This window comes from Cyanistes caeruleus, chromosome 2 (genome assembly GCF_971803275.1).
Source record: "Cyanistes caeruleus chromosome 2, bCyaCae1.hap1.1, whole genome shotgun sequence".
Taxonomy (NCBI): domain Eukaryota; kingdom Metazoa; phylum Chordata; class Aves; order Passeriformes; family Paridae; genus Cyanistes; species Cyanistes caeruleus.
Window position 1 is genome coordinate 77635529 of NC_141702.1, and position 14498 is coordinate 77650026.

General features: G+C 40.7%; 2 long non-coding RNA genes across 2 annotated transcripts in view; one reads left to right on the forward strand and one right to left on the reverse strand.

The window, feature by feature from the left end:
- LOC111926966 (uncharacterized) overlaps positions 1 to 5611 on the forward strand; it is a 25061-nt gene extending 19450 nt beyond the window's left edge. The window contains exon 2 of the long non-coding RNA XR_002863305.2: positions 3539 to 5611. This is a non-coding gene — a long non-coding RNA (uncharacterized LOC111926966). The remainder of the gene's footprint in view (positions 1 to 3538) is intronic.
- The window catches only part of LOC111926967 (uncharacterized), a 24254-nt gene extending 9964 nt beyond the window's left edge, over positions 1 to 14290 (reverse strand). Inside the window, exons 1-5 of the long non-coding RNA XR_002863307.2 lie at positions 14131 to 14290; positions 9373 to 9459; positions 7317 to 7406; positions 5864 to 5994; positions 3127 to 3300 (exon numbers count right to left, since the gene is read on the reverse strand). This is a non-coding gene — a long non-coding RNA (uncharacterized LOC111926967). The remainder of the gene's footprint in view (positions 1 to 3126; positions 3301 to 5863; positions 5995 to 7316; positions 7407 to 9372; positions 9460 to 14130) is intronic.
- Positions 14291 to 14498: the final 208 nt, after the last annotated feature.

The following is a 14498-nucleotide window of genomic DNA, read 5'->3' on the forward strand; positions in this document are numbered from 1 at the left end:
TTGATTTCCCCCGCAGTTTCAGAAACTGTCTCAACCTCTAGGAAATCAGATGCTGCTGAAATACCTTGCCACAGAGGACAACACCAACACAACAGCGAAGGGAAATACCACTTTTCCACATGGAAATGTGTTACAGGAAAAGGAAAAGTGATTAGAAAAGTCTTCCTCTAAATTTAAATTTTGCATATCATAACCCTCTTGTAAGTCCAAATGTTTGGGTATTTTTAGCACAACTCTACCAAATTAAGAAGAGGCATTGAAAGCACTAAATCAACCCACGCTTGCTTTCTGTACCTCAGCACGCCACATCCAGTATGCCTGTGGTTTCCAGTGTTCAGAGAAAGGGCAGACTGTGAAATTTAACGGGTATCTTTTCCTCGGCAGTGACATTTTGTTTCCCATTTCTCCCTAAGGCGCTGTCCTGCCTCCGGCAGCAGACCCAGCCCTGGCATTCCAGCAGCATCCCTACTTTTCCGCGCCAGCTGGGCAGCGAGAGTTGGCGCAATGAATTTTGCAGCTCCTCTCTGTGTGCACCCGTCAGTGTCACTGACCACATTCCTGGGACCTGACACACACTGGAACACCTCTCCTACGCATTTTTCTCCTCCAGTTTTGGCTCGTTCCAGTGGTTTTCTTAGAAAAACGAACTAGCTATGGTCGTATTACTTTAAAATGTAAAGCAGACATTTTGGCCCCTCAGCAAAACATCTTTAGAGTGAAATACTGCAGAAATCTACAGAAGATATTTTGACCACCAGAGGGGGCTTGTATTGTCCCAAATTTAAAGTAAAACCAGAAAAGCATGTTTTAGGAGAGAAAGAAAACAGCAAGCATGTATTTGCGCCAGGGTAGCAGCCACAGGGATGGAGCAGTGATCCATTCATTCCCTGAGATGAAGGGGAAAACAAGTTTGTGTGGGGTGAACCGGGAGCGTGTCTGGTACCCACTCCATCAGCTGTGCTCAGATGGTATCCTACAGAGGAAATTCTTGAGGAATAATATCAATTTTTCTGTGAATCTAAATGTGAAATACAAGGAGATTATTTTGGCTCTTGCTTTTAACCGCTGCCTCCCCCGTGTGCATTTCAGTAAAAATAATGCTGTAGATGCAAGGCAAGTTTTCAAGGCTCTTATCCTGTGTCATGGTATTAATATCTCTGTCTTAACTTCAAATGGGACATTTTTAAAACATCAATATTTTATCAATATTTTGCATAGATCTAAGACAGGGTTAGGAATCCCACTTAAAGTACAAAGAACAGACTTTGGAAATAATCTAATTATATATACTTCTAATTATAGTGAGAAATCCTTGCACAAAATTTAACATTGGAAATGCCTAAAAAGTTTTTTTCACCCTAAGAAAATGAACTGATCTACAACTGAGAGATACCATTTTCCATTACCTACTTAGTTATTGGACTGTATATCTCAAAATTACTTGTTTTCCCTTTGTCTGCACTTTGCTTTTTTTATCTGTGTAGAATGAATACAAACCACGTGTAATGCCATACCCCACGCTTGCAGACTAAAGCAACTTTCAAAATGCATTCATATATCATCATACTAGGAATATATCATAATAACTAGGAAGCAGAAATTCTAATCCAGCATTTAATGCAAAAAAATCCTGTTTATGTTCTGTGACTTTTACAGCAGACCATCTATACAAAACAATGGCATTAGCACTACCACAAAAAATTTAAAAAGATGGGAAAGTTACTGCTGTTTGAATAGCAATTGACAATCTTGCATGTTCTTGCTTGAAAACATTGTTCAAAGGAAACAAATCTTCCAGCTGAAAGCTTCATTCCTAGAGTCATCCAATAACACATAAATAGGACCACTTAGACACAGCATTTATCCCACACTCTAACTTATTCATCTGCTTGTAGCGGATATGAGAGCTTGTGGGTGGCCTGACATGGTCCTCATTCAATTTTATTTAATTACTCACTTGATTTCACTTGAAAGAACTATTAAAATGGCATCTTAATTGCTCAGTATTATCCAGAATCTTTTTCAAAGCCCATAAACTGTCAGGGATTAAAAATGATGTCACTTTTCTGAATTCCCTATTCAGAGGGGAAAAGAAAAAAAAAAATCTCCATCCAAGCCAAAATAAATACATAAAAATACACAGCCCTTAAGGAGGGGGCCACCTCTTTCCCTCCCCCTATGCTGCACTCTATGCTGTGAGCAGGATTTGGGGAAAGCAGATGAAGCACTACAGCCATAAAGGTTTAGTCAGGAGGGAAAAGTCACATTTGGGATCATCAGATCCTGGATGATGGGGTTTCACAGCCCACTCCACCCCCCAGACACAGAACACTGCCATCCCGGGGTAGATGAAAGGTCCATCCAGCCCAATATCCTGCCTTTGACAGCAGACAAAGGCAGATGCTTAGGAAAAGAATATAAGAAGAGGGTGCATGCAAAGTGATTCCCTCTCCACACATCCCCCTCCCTCTCTTAATATCCTCTGCATTTTCGACAATCAGGAGTTTAAGGATTTCCTGAGCCAGATGTTGCATCTGGACCACTGTTTTTAATAATCAAATAGAAATAGAGACCCTCTTCTACAGGGACCTGGCTGTAACTGCAGCCAGCCTAACACAGTAGCAGCCACAGTGAGTGGCTGTACTGCTTCCCTGAATCTACAGAACATTTCTTCCTGTTCTGACATTCACTTATAAAAATCCTATAAATTCAGGATTAGGCCTAAGAAGAATTCATAGCCATTGGACTATTAAAGATAGATTATGCCATCAGTAGTCTTATTAAGAAATCTATTAGTTGAGTGGAAAGCCCTGTTTTTCCATGCACAAACATATAACCTACATCTGCAAGCAGACGTTAACTGTAAGACATATGGTATCTACCCTTTAAATATCTTACATATCAGGAAAGTTTAGCTGGATATTTGATTCAAGTGTACTTCAGTCTGTCTGGGAACTGGAAAACTATAAAAACATAAAATAGATAAATGTTGGTATAGAAGTGTGGGGCACTAGTGCATTGGGCCATAACTTCCCTTGCAGCGCTGCAGATTCCTTGTATAGCAGACATCACATAATGGCAACGAGGACCAGCTCTCATGGATCAAGAAATTAGATTAATTTTTACCTTTGGAGAAGGGAGGAAGGCAACAGAGAATACCACCTTCTTTTTTTGTGCTTGATGTCCATGCACAGCTTTGCCTTTTCTTTGTTTAATTAATCAGTTTGAAAGGAAAAGTGTCTTTTATTTCTGCTTTAAATGAAATCATCTCCGTTTCTTCTCCAGATCAAATGCCAAACACTTTAAAAAAAAAAAAAAATAGAAAAAAAATTATGGAGTTAACTCAAAAATAACTGCACTCTGGAACCTGGCATGCAAATAGTTCTAATCTTAGTGTACACACATGTTCAAGCTTGAAAACAAACTGAGTAAGATAAAAATAAAGGTGTTGGCAATTCTGAATATGGCTGCTTGGCATCTGTTAAGACCTTTAGAATGTCCTGATTTAACTCCCCCTATATTTTGTGACTTGACACAGATACACCTGCCTGATCTCGATGCTCAGAAGGCTCTGCAGAGGCAGTGCACAGTGAAGGACGGTGATGCCGCACAGTTATCACAGCAGAACCTTGAAGATGGTGAGGGAAAAGAAAGAAGAAATTGCCTAAGCACAGACAAACTGGAGAGTGCTTTCTTCCAACAACTTCAGCTCCCAAATACTTCTGTTGCATTTTGCTACTTTAAGCTCTGCAGTTGACTCTTTGGACTTTAAGCAGTTCCAGTCCCTCAGTCACTCAGTGTATGACAATATTCATCAAACTGGTCACACCACATTCCATTCCAGTGAAACAAGAACATCACTGACAAATGTTATGATAATTCAGCTCCTGATTCATCAGTGTTTAGTTACATGTTCACCTTCAAGGAAGAAGGATCTCATACCCAAGTGGCTTACTTAGTTGGAGTTTAGTTTGGAGCTTACCTGCTCCAAAACCCAAAAGCCATAAACCCTAATGCCCCTCAACTGGAGTTTCCAGTATTTTGAAGCTGCCTAAGGGAGATTCAAAATTGAGACATTCCCACCACATCAGGGTCAGACATTCCATTTGGTAGAGATACGTAGGTCTTCTCTATTTCTCCCTTTCTTTCTCAGCAGCCTTTAGAGAAGTCAAATATCTTCAAGGAGCTGGGATCCTCTCAAAACGCTGTCTCATGGAGGATTGTAGGCAGTGGAAAAAATGCTCACTATCTTTCGATCTCCACCCCTTCTTTTTTTGCCCTTCTGCCCAAACTTCTCTGCACACACCCCTACAATCACCAGTTCTGCCATCCCTGTGCAGCAAGAGACTGTGTGCAGGGCTGGGAAGGGAAGACAATGCAGATGGGGAAACCAAAATCATCCTCTTCCATGGACCCCTTTCAACTGACAATGCAAGGAACATCTATCCCATCACTTTTAGCAAGCTCATTACTTTTAAATGCTATTAACTGATCTCCACGTTGTCAGTAAATTCTTTTAAAATCATGAGAAAGTACTGCTGTATAAAGAGAAACTGTCACAGGCTTTACACACTGATACAATGAGTTAGGATTGCCATAACCTGCACATCCCAGCCAGCAACTCCTGCTGGAGTCCGTGTGTTACCTCACACAGGGGTGTGCATGGCACGCAAGAAGTGTCCAGCCTGAGCCCTGCTATGCTCATGCTGGGTTTAAAGTTAAACATTAATTCACTAATTAATTAAATCATTAATTCATTACATTAATTCAACCAGTTCTGGGTGTGGAGGCCCCAGGGCTGGTTATACAGATGCCTCAGCTCTGGAAGGACCGAGGCAGGAAAGGAGACACACCACTCTAGGTTGCAGTGAGAAGTACCTCCCTTGGACCTTTGCAGACACGTGTAAATAGTTCTCAAGGTTCGATGTTCTATTGGTTCTACAAATTGATGTAATCCCTGTTCTGCCCCCATTTGCCCTTTATGGTTAATCCCCAGAATGTTCTCCCTTCCCCTGATTCCTATTGACCCTGGTTTGGTGCAGTACTCCACCTCTGTTTCTCTGTCGATTGTTCCTGTCCCTAACCCCGCCTCTGCACCACTTTTACCTATTCCCATTGAATCATGACCTCTGATCCACCCCCTCTTATCCACATATAATCCTGGATCCTCCACCCAGTTTTGTCTTTGTCCCTGGACCCTCTTCAGTAAATAAACCCTTCCTGGAGCACCATACAAAGACCTGTCCCCTGTCTTAATCGTCTGCCTAGAGATTCAGTTGTGCGCTCTGGGCTGAAGAAGTGCCGGCCGCTCTCAGGCCACGTTGTTGCGTGATGCAACATCTGGGTACCAGGCAGACAAACACATATCTAAGTAAAATACTTATGTCAGTAAAATAGGTACTGACAATCTTCAGTGCTCCTGAGATACAATGGAAAATTCACCTGGAAAGCCTTTTCTATCATATGAGAAAGGGCACTTAAATGATACCTAAATTTGCTGAGTGTGAAGCGTGGACATCTTTTCTCAAAAAGACACAAACAGTGAAAAATTTCAAAGTATGTTTTAACTCTAACTTGGATTTATAATAAAGAAATATGTCTGGTTTATAAACTAGAATTTGTCTTTTTCTTAGGCATGAGTTAAAAACACAAGAAATGGATCAGTTTCCTCTGTGCTTAGGTGTGTGTATAGATGGACACACTTACATACAAGGACAGCAGCCATAGCACATGCTTTATCATTTAAAAAACATCCTCCTCTGGGAAAATAATGGTGGCTTTTCTCATTTCATTAATTAGAACTGAAATGGTTTCCTGTTTTGACATAGCTCTCCAGAAATGAGTGTTTCTGCCTGTGACTTACCTGATTTACATTCCTTGTCACATGAAATTCAAGGAGTCATTCATCTTTACATCACCTGCTGGCACATGCTGACTGCAGGCTTGTACCCACGTGATCCTGCAAGCTTGCACCACTCCCATCAGTCTCAAGAGCTGTTTTCAGAAATGCAGCAATGACAATTCATTTCAAACACAACAGTCTGGTAGCTGGAGTTACACTGTAACCACAACTGTTAATGGAAGCAGCAGATTTTCTGACAAAGAAATTGCTGATCACTTCAGGCCTATACAAAATACAGGGGGAAAAAACCCCCCAGCTAATTAAAAACTTGCCTTGCAATATTATGCTAAAGATTTTTTTTAAACTGGTTTTTTTCCCGTTTGTTGCTTGCCAGATGTTAACAGGATTGCAGCACATTTGCACAGCTCATGGAGATTTTTGACTGCAAGATTTACAAGAGACATATAAAATGCATCTCCTAGCCTCTGATACAATTTATTATTTTTAACTAGCCCAAGTGAAAGCACTAAAGTTCCCTGCTCAGCACTTGAGGAATGAGTATCTGACAAGGAATGCAGCACAATTGCCCCCAAATAGCTTTGCCCTGACCCACCAAACACAGGGAGAAAACAAATGAGATGGTTCTTGCCCCTCTTCCTTTTCTGAGAAGTCAGCATTCTCCACTGAAAATAAACCAGTGTCAGTAAGTGACAATTCTGGAATTCTCCTTGGGAGTTAAGTCCCAGCTGAGACACTAAATCACTTCATGAGAATGTGTCCTATTGCAAAACATTTGTATCAGGGTCCCATTGCACTATCCTTGGGTGCATTCCTTTTTTAATAGAATTGTCATTTCATTCCACTTAGGCACATCATAAAATTGCCACCAAATAATACTTCATGTGGTAGTTCTGTAATAATCAAAGAGACACTCCAGGCACTTTATTCTAAATGTTAGTCCTAATCCTCCAGGCAAATACTAATGGATAGTAGCAATTTGGGTAGTCATTGGAGCATAAAAAATGAACTTTTAAAAATACCTAACGCTTTAAAAACAAACAAACAAACAAACAATAGTTTGCTTGTCGGAACACAAACAACTTCCCCACAAAACATCTGAGAAAGAATGAAAAGGCAGAAGTTTGGACAAATCCAGTTTAGTTATTGTGTGCAAGTCTCTGCCTGCAGTAGGGAATTTTGATGCTTTCCTCATTTTTATTGACATGACTGCTGCTGCACCAAAGGACCATCAAAGCAAGCAGTAATGTGTACAAGAGGAGACAGATTCAGTAAACTGAAAAGCATTCTGTTTTCCTGCTCCAGGATAGTGGATACTATAGCTGTCAGTAGATGGGTTAAACCAAAACTGTTGAAAACCAAAACTAGTGAAAAGCAAGTGACATGGCAAACACACACACAAATGGCCCCATCTGCACTAGAGAAATGATGCACTAAGCTGTGTGTGTTAACTTACCTTGTAGGATGCAAAACCCTCTGATTTCAGTCGCACCCACATGGGCATAACTCAAATTTTCCTTGTCACCTGAACTTTTCCAAACTTCCCCTGAAAATAGAAGAATACATTGTCTTAGAATCATTGACCAATTTTAATGTGTTCTTTTCTAATTAAGTGGTTGAAAACAAACAAGAAGACTGACCCACACATGCAACAAGACTCTAATTTCCCCATTTTTCATTACATTCCCTTTCTTCCCTACTTCCCTACAAATGATGAAACTGCACCATTTGATCTTTCCTTTTTTGAATGGAATGCTTGATGGCTGCAGGAAAAGCTGCTGCCCACCTCACCAGATTTAGACCCTGGACAGCAAGCTACCCCAGCTGACATGTCCTGGGAGTCACTGCCGAAGCCTGGGCAGTGACCGGAGCTGCCCTACACGCCTGTTAGGACAGCTATCAAGCCCAGCATGACTTGATCTGGTCTCTTCAGAGCCATGTGTCCCATGGCTTCCTGCAGCCATCCTGCCTCCCAGAAAGCTCAGGCTTTTTCTCAGGTTAGAGAAAAGTCAAGTCATATACAGTAAGTGCAGGACAGAGCCTACCTGGGTCTAAGTGGTCAGGGCAGTCATTTGGGAGGAGAGTTCTGGTCTTGGTATCTGTGCCAGAGGTCATTTGTAGCTTCTTTTCAATAAACAACAGACATATGCATATATACATATACATATATGCATATATAGGGTGGGTGCCCTCAGCTTAATGTGAGAAGTGGCACATGGTCCCAGTAAGCACTATTTGAGGGAGTCGAATCCATGTTTACGCTGGCCTGATCCAACTGGCTTCGCGTTAAAGGTGCTCAGCTTGTGACTGCACTGGGGCCCTTCTGAGGGCATTGTCAGAAAAGTGAGTGCTTCTGAGGCTCCAGCCAGAGGTGTGCAGAATAGAAATCCAGACACTTCAAAAAGAGATGAACTTGATGACTACAGGACCAGGTGGAGCAAAGTGCAGGCTTTGTGGCTTTGTATTTTGGTAGTTCCAGTTTGAACACCTATGCCCTTCATGGGGTGAACCTGAAGTTCTAAGTTCCCAGTAAGTTTTGCATGCGTTACCAGACAGGAATGCTTATCCATCAAAGCCAACCATCTATCCTTATTGTTACAAAAACTTGTATCTGAATTATTCTGTAGAAGTATCTCCCCAAATTGTTCTCAAGGAGGAAATACTATAAAGCATTACATCTATGAAAAACCCCAAACAAACAGCAATTATTCAGTAAAGACTAACTGTTTTTCATGAGAGTATTTAAGACAAAGGAAAAGGAATATGTGTACTTGGAGCTTGATGGAAGAATGAGAGGAGGGTAAAGGATGCATATAATTTGAATATTCTGTCTTTTGAACATTTCTACTAATGTGGTGAAGTTCATGGGATGAACTCACCTGAACATGGAAGACAGCAGGATTCAGCAAACACTGAAACATTTACTAGTAAATGTTAACCTTCAGAGAAACTCAGCAACAACTCTGCTAATGTTTGGTGAAAGTCTGTGAAACTATGCCTTTAGGGTACAGATTCTGCTTTTCCATCTGAAAAGTACCTTACATTCCTGTTTATAATAAAAACAGTACAAATTACAGAATCACAGAATCTTCTGAGTTGAAAGAGATCCACAAAGATTCATCAAGTCCAACTCTTGGCCCTGCACAGGACAGCCCCAACAAGCACACCATGTAAATTAAAATGGCCAAGTACTAAAGACCTATCAATTGGAGGCTTCACAAAGAAAATATTAATGAATTCTGTGTGCCCAAAGTTTTTCATTTCAGTATTTGAAGATCATTGATGTCCTCTGATATCCTGAGCTTCAAAATCAAAATGTCAATATAACTATTTCTTGAATACTTTTCTGCCTTTTCCCTCTTTCTAGATGGAGAATTTTCACCAAAATTTGTTGCTTACCTAAGACTTCATATTTATGCTAACTCTGTATGCTAGAAAGGAGATGAGAGATACCAAGCATATTTTTCAAAACATATTTTCAACCACGTAAGATACAGAATCACGTTAGTTACCTTTGTAATCCCAGCAAAAAACGACAGGTCATGTGTCTGGTAATAGAAGTGATCAGACACACTCAGTCTCTGTCAGCTCTCCCAGCTCTGGAAAGAAGATACAAACAGTTGAACTACTCTTTTCTCTCTCCTTAGATGTAGATCTTATGTGTCAGTGTGGTGGCTGTGTTAAATCAGTCTCTCATAGACTTATTAAGGAGAGGCACACGGGAAACCAAGTAATTGGTTCTAAAACTTGATCTTTCACCTCTGCTGCTGGTAACTCAACAGATCCCCCACTTCTGGGCTTCATGAGGTGCTTCAGTTTTTGGAAAAGGTTGATAACCTCTGAGCTTGTGACACACATTTTGGTGTTAATCTCACTTTGCTGAGCTGATGTCCTCACCTCAGTGAGGTACTGGTGTTCACATTACAAGGACAGATGCTTTAATGCTGGACATAATGGCATAACAAGATTCTGTGGCTACAAAAATAAATTATATAAGTTCAAATGGTGAAGCATGCAAATTTCTACTGTGAGGAAATAAAGCATTTACTTCAAGTTTTTGTCAGTACTGAATTTTTTCACACCTGGCTCAACCATTCTAGGCACAAACCAAGAACGGCAGGGTGAAAATACTGCAGTTTGTCCTATAAGGAAAGCTGAAAGAGACAAATATTTATAAACTCTTCTGGCTTTAAAATCTACCAGTTCTTTGACCTGTGACCAGAGTGCCAGCAAGTTTTTTGGAGGAGTTCTCCAACCTATTGTTTTCAGACTATTAAAATTTTGTAATTTTGAAAACATGCTCCTGTTTTTTAGTGTTTGCTGCACATTTTATTTTCCTGACTTTTTTTTTCCCCCGCCCTGGGGTGCGGGGGGAGGGTGATCTTGGGGAGGGGGAGGGCAAGGTAAGGACATGAAATTAAAAAACCCAAACTTTGCTCAAAAGATCTGCTTAAACTACTACATGTTTTTGTCTACTTTGGATGCAACCCTGGGTACTTTGCATTCACTGTAAGATAGTACAAAGAATTTCTGACTATTGCTTAACTTAAATTTTGTTCTTTTGTTTTGAAAGGCAGAACAAAGTATATTTTTACAAAGATATTCAGGTGACTTATTTCAGCAACTAAGAGATACTTCAAGTGAAGCATGTGCTAAACATGTCTGCAGGCACTGCTTACTGTGTTAAGGATTTACTCAATATTGAAAAGGTTGAATCCTGTAGTTAATTTTAAAAATAGTGAATCAGTTCCCTCTGACATGGGACATATAATATTCTGTATATAACAGAATGTTATAGTGTTAAAAGTAGATAAATCATCTCAACAAATTTCCCTTTGACTTCCTATAATCTAAACAAGTAAATGCGTATCTTTTTTCATCACCCGTCCTTCATACAGAGAAGAGCAGAAGGCAAAGATCTGTCCTATGAAGGAATCTGCAGACAGTTGACTTTACATCAGACTCCTAAAATGCATAATTTATTTTCCAAACAAGATCTTGCCAAACCTAGAGAGTTTGTATCTAAAAACATCCTGATGTGATTTTACCCAGCAAACTCGTATTGTTATTATTCTTGGCCTAGATACTGAAAAAGTGTAATCATGATATGTGTCTTCCCCTAATAACTGCTATGGACACAGCCAACTTCAACTGCCTTTTAAGAGGAACAGAGATGTCAAATGTATTCAGTTCCTCAAGATTGTTAAAGTGAAACAAGGAGAAGCTCCACTGGAAAATTACAACAGTTCAAGATGTCAGTGAATGCAAATCATTGTGGGAATCCTAGATCTGGGACAGGTTTCATTGGCATTTGCACTGTAGATGAGACAAGATTTACCCACAAGACAGAAAGCTGTGTATTGGACTTCGATAACATTGCTGCCCACAAAACTGTTTTCTGTAGAGTGACTCATGTATTTTTTTTAAAAATTTTAAGACAAAAATGTTTGTGTAGTCCCAACCTGCTGCACACCAAATGGCTGCCTGCATCTGCCATCCAGACTGCCTGCTAATTCCATAGGAAATATTGCCCCTGCCTCCTGAGAACCACTGCTGCCATTCCCTTTCCCCCATGTATTAAGGAGAGGACCTGGAGTTCTGCTACTGTGAGGCACTTCAACCCAGAAGCCATTATCTCTGTGTCACGTTCTACCAGCAGGTCCCACCACTGGTCTCCATCCCTGGCTCCTAAAAATAGCTGGACGGCTAATCACATGAGCCATAAAATCTCATGCAGAAAGTTCATCACAATTATATTTGCATTATTTCATTGCATTGTTATTGCTTTGGTTTGCTGTTGGAATTCTGTGTCTCTACCTTTTTTCTTGTAAGTGAAGTTCTCATCTGCAAGCTAAACAACATACAATTATGCTCTATCTATAAGAACTAAAAAGCCACTAGAAACACACTGAATTGAAAAATGACCCAGTCTCTCTGTCAAGATTTTTCCTGGAACAGATAAATACTAGATAGACTGCAAGAGAAATTGAAAATAAATTTTAAAATATGGCTCTAAGAGCAAACCAATTTGGACAGTCTTATGGAAACTTAGAAAATCAAGTTCAAGCCACAGAGATTTAAAATAAAAAGGCAGAAAGAGCAGATCCTTAGATTCTGTAAACACAGAGAACATAATATTTGTTTTGACCGAAAGATTTCCCACTGTATTTTTAAAAATACATTTACTTACATAATACAAAATTGTACGTACAAAGAATAATGTATATTTTATATCCTGACATCATCCATCCCATCTCTCAGGTGAAAACCAGTTGCACTATATGCCTTAAATATTTTGTCCTGGAAGTTTAGCTAGAAAAACAAATGCTTAAGAATTTTACTGTTCAGTTCCTGAAAGAATTCTGGTTTTCATTACAGCAAAGAATAGTTATAAAAGCTGCTTTTCAAAGACTGTGCATGGTACCACAGATTGACATTGGGTACCTTAATGAAGGCCATGGTGAGAGTAAATCATGGCATGTTTGCATCATCAGTCACTGGATATTTTCAATCAATTGCTATGAAACTAAAGTCTCTAATAGCATCTAGAGCATGGACAGTCAAAGCATTGATTGTTCCATCACCTTCCTTATGTTTTTAATTAGTTAACATGACACAGGAAAAGCCATCTCTGGCATTGTGAAGCCCCACACATGTAGCCAAGCCACTGCTTTTGTGATTCTGTGCAGGTCATGCTGGAAAAAGTCCAGCATATCAAGAGAGGTGAGCACGAGCCATGCAGCACCAAACATCCCACAGATCTCACCTGTGTACTTCAAAAAAAAAAAAAAAAAAAAAAAAAAAAAAAAAGTGGGCATGAGAAGAGAGATGGAAGAGATTTGGAGTGTACTCTGCAATCCTAGGTGACTCCCTCCACTAGCAGATGGCAATGCAGGATGCTTCAGCCAGAAAGGGCAAAGCAGAGCCAGGGAAAGGGTGTGATGGGAACCAGGCATGCTCAGTAGTTATTTATTTCTACAGCTGTACAGGAAATTTCAGCTGTTGGCAGCCTGCCTTGGCAAACCACACCTTGCCACCCTTTCTGAGCAGACAGAAAAGAAAGAAGGGGAGCCAAGTGAGATCCCTCTGTGGATTCAGCCACCAGTCCACCTGGAGCCAGCACTATCCAAAACAGGATGTTTGAGTACCTGCTTAGCTCAGCTTATGGTTTAGAGATTTCTGCTTCACCCTCAAAGTGGGGAACAGCTGTTGGCCTAAGTGCTGGAATGGCAAATGCTGGTAGGACTGTGAAACACATAGAAAGGTTAGATGCTTTCCCTTCTCAGCATGGGAAAGAGCTCAGCTGAAGTACTCTGCCCCACTTGGACTCCGCACTTCACAGACGGAGCCAAATGGAGATAGCCCTGAGGGGAGCGATGGAAACTAATCTGAGGTTCAGAAAACCTGACATACAGGGAAAGAATAACAGAATAATAACAAGTTGTTTAGAGAAAAGGGCTGAGAAGAGGCTTGAGAACAATCTTTGGTGTATAAGGCTGCAAAAAGAATAGGAGAGGAACAAACTATTTTCCAGGTCCAGTGTAGACAGGATAAGAAGCGATATGCTTCATTTGCAGTACGAGAAATCTGGGGAAAGGAGTTCTCCAACAAAAAAGAAAACAAAACACTGGAGAGTTTGTCTGGAGAGCTCATTATGGGTGGTATTTAAGAACAGACGAGACAGATCTCTATGACAAAGTGATGTTGGTTTAGCTGATCCTTCCTTGGGACAGGGAGTGGACTTCACAACTTTTCTGAGATCATAGCTTGAGAAAACTCTAAATGAGGTAAACTGTGTGTCATGGTCACACTACAGACCCCAAGACATCACATGTGAATCAAAGTCAGCAATGACTGTGCCATATTGAAAGGCCAAATGGATTCCTTGGCACTTCAGAGGAGGATTCTTTTCGCCACATAATGTGTGTGAAGCATCACCTACTGACACTCCTTTCTTTTACAATTTCCAGGTGATTTCTGCTTATCCAGGAGCTGATTCAGAGGACAGTCTTTGTTAGGTCACTATTAGGGCCTCACGTGTCCTCCTTTCCCATGAGGGAGGAAGTGGTCTGGGAAAAGAAGTCGTATCCTCACAACAGTTGTTAGAAATCACAGCTTTTTTGGGGGATCAAGAGAAATCTCTTAAATCTGCTTCCAGATTTGGATTAACACCAAGCATGTCTACGGTAAGCACAGCCCTGGGGTGAGAAAGAGACTATTTCTTAGATAAGTTAAAAAAAGAGGACTAAAGAGAGCCACATCACACGTACCTCCTGTATTTGTAAAGGGGCCAGGAGCCTTCTGGCCACTCCCAGTTCAGGTGACTCCTCTTCTTCTTCAGTCAGCCCCACACCAGCCAGAATCCTTCCAGGAAGGGTTGCCATGCTTTTCTGCCTGCTGCTCTGACAATGTCCTTGCCCTCATTTGGCTCTGCAGGAAGCACACTTCGGTGAGTGCTGCAGTTTAAGGAATGCGGGCATGTTAATTATTAGAGCTTCAAAAAATACAAGTTCCAGTGGGCTGGATTCCAGAGCTCTGAATAAAATGAAAACCTCATCTTGATCTCCCCTGGCCCACAGTTTGGGTTTTTAGTGGAAAAAAAAGAATTGAGTACATACATAGGATGGTTTATCAGCAC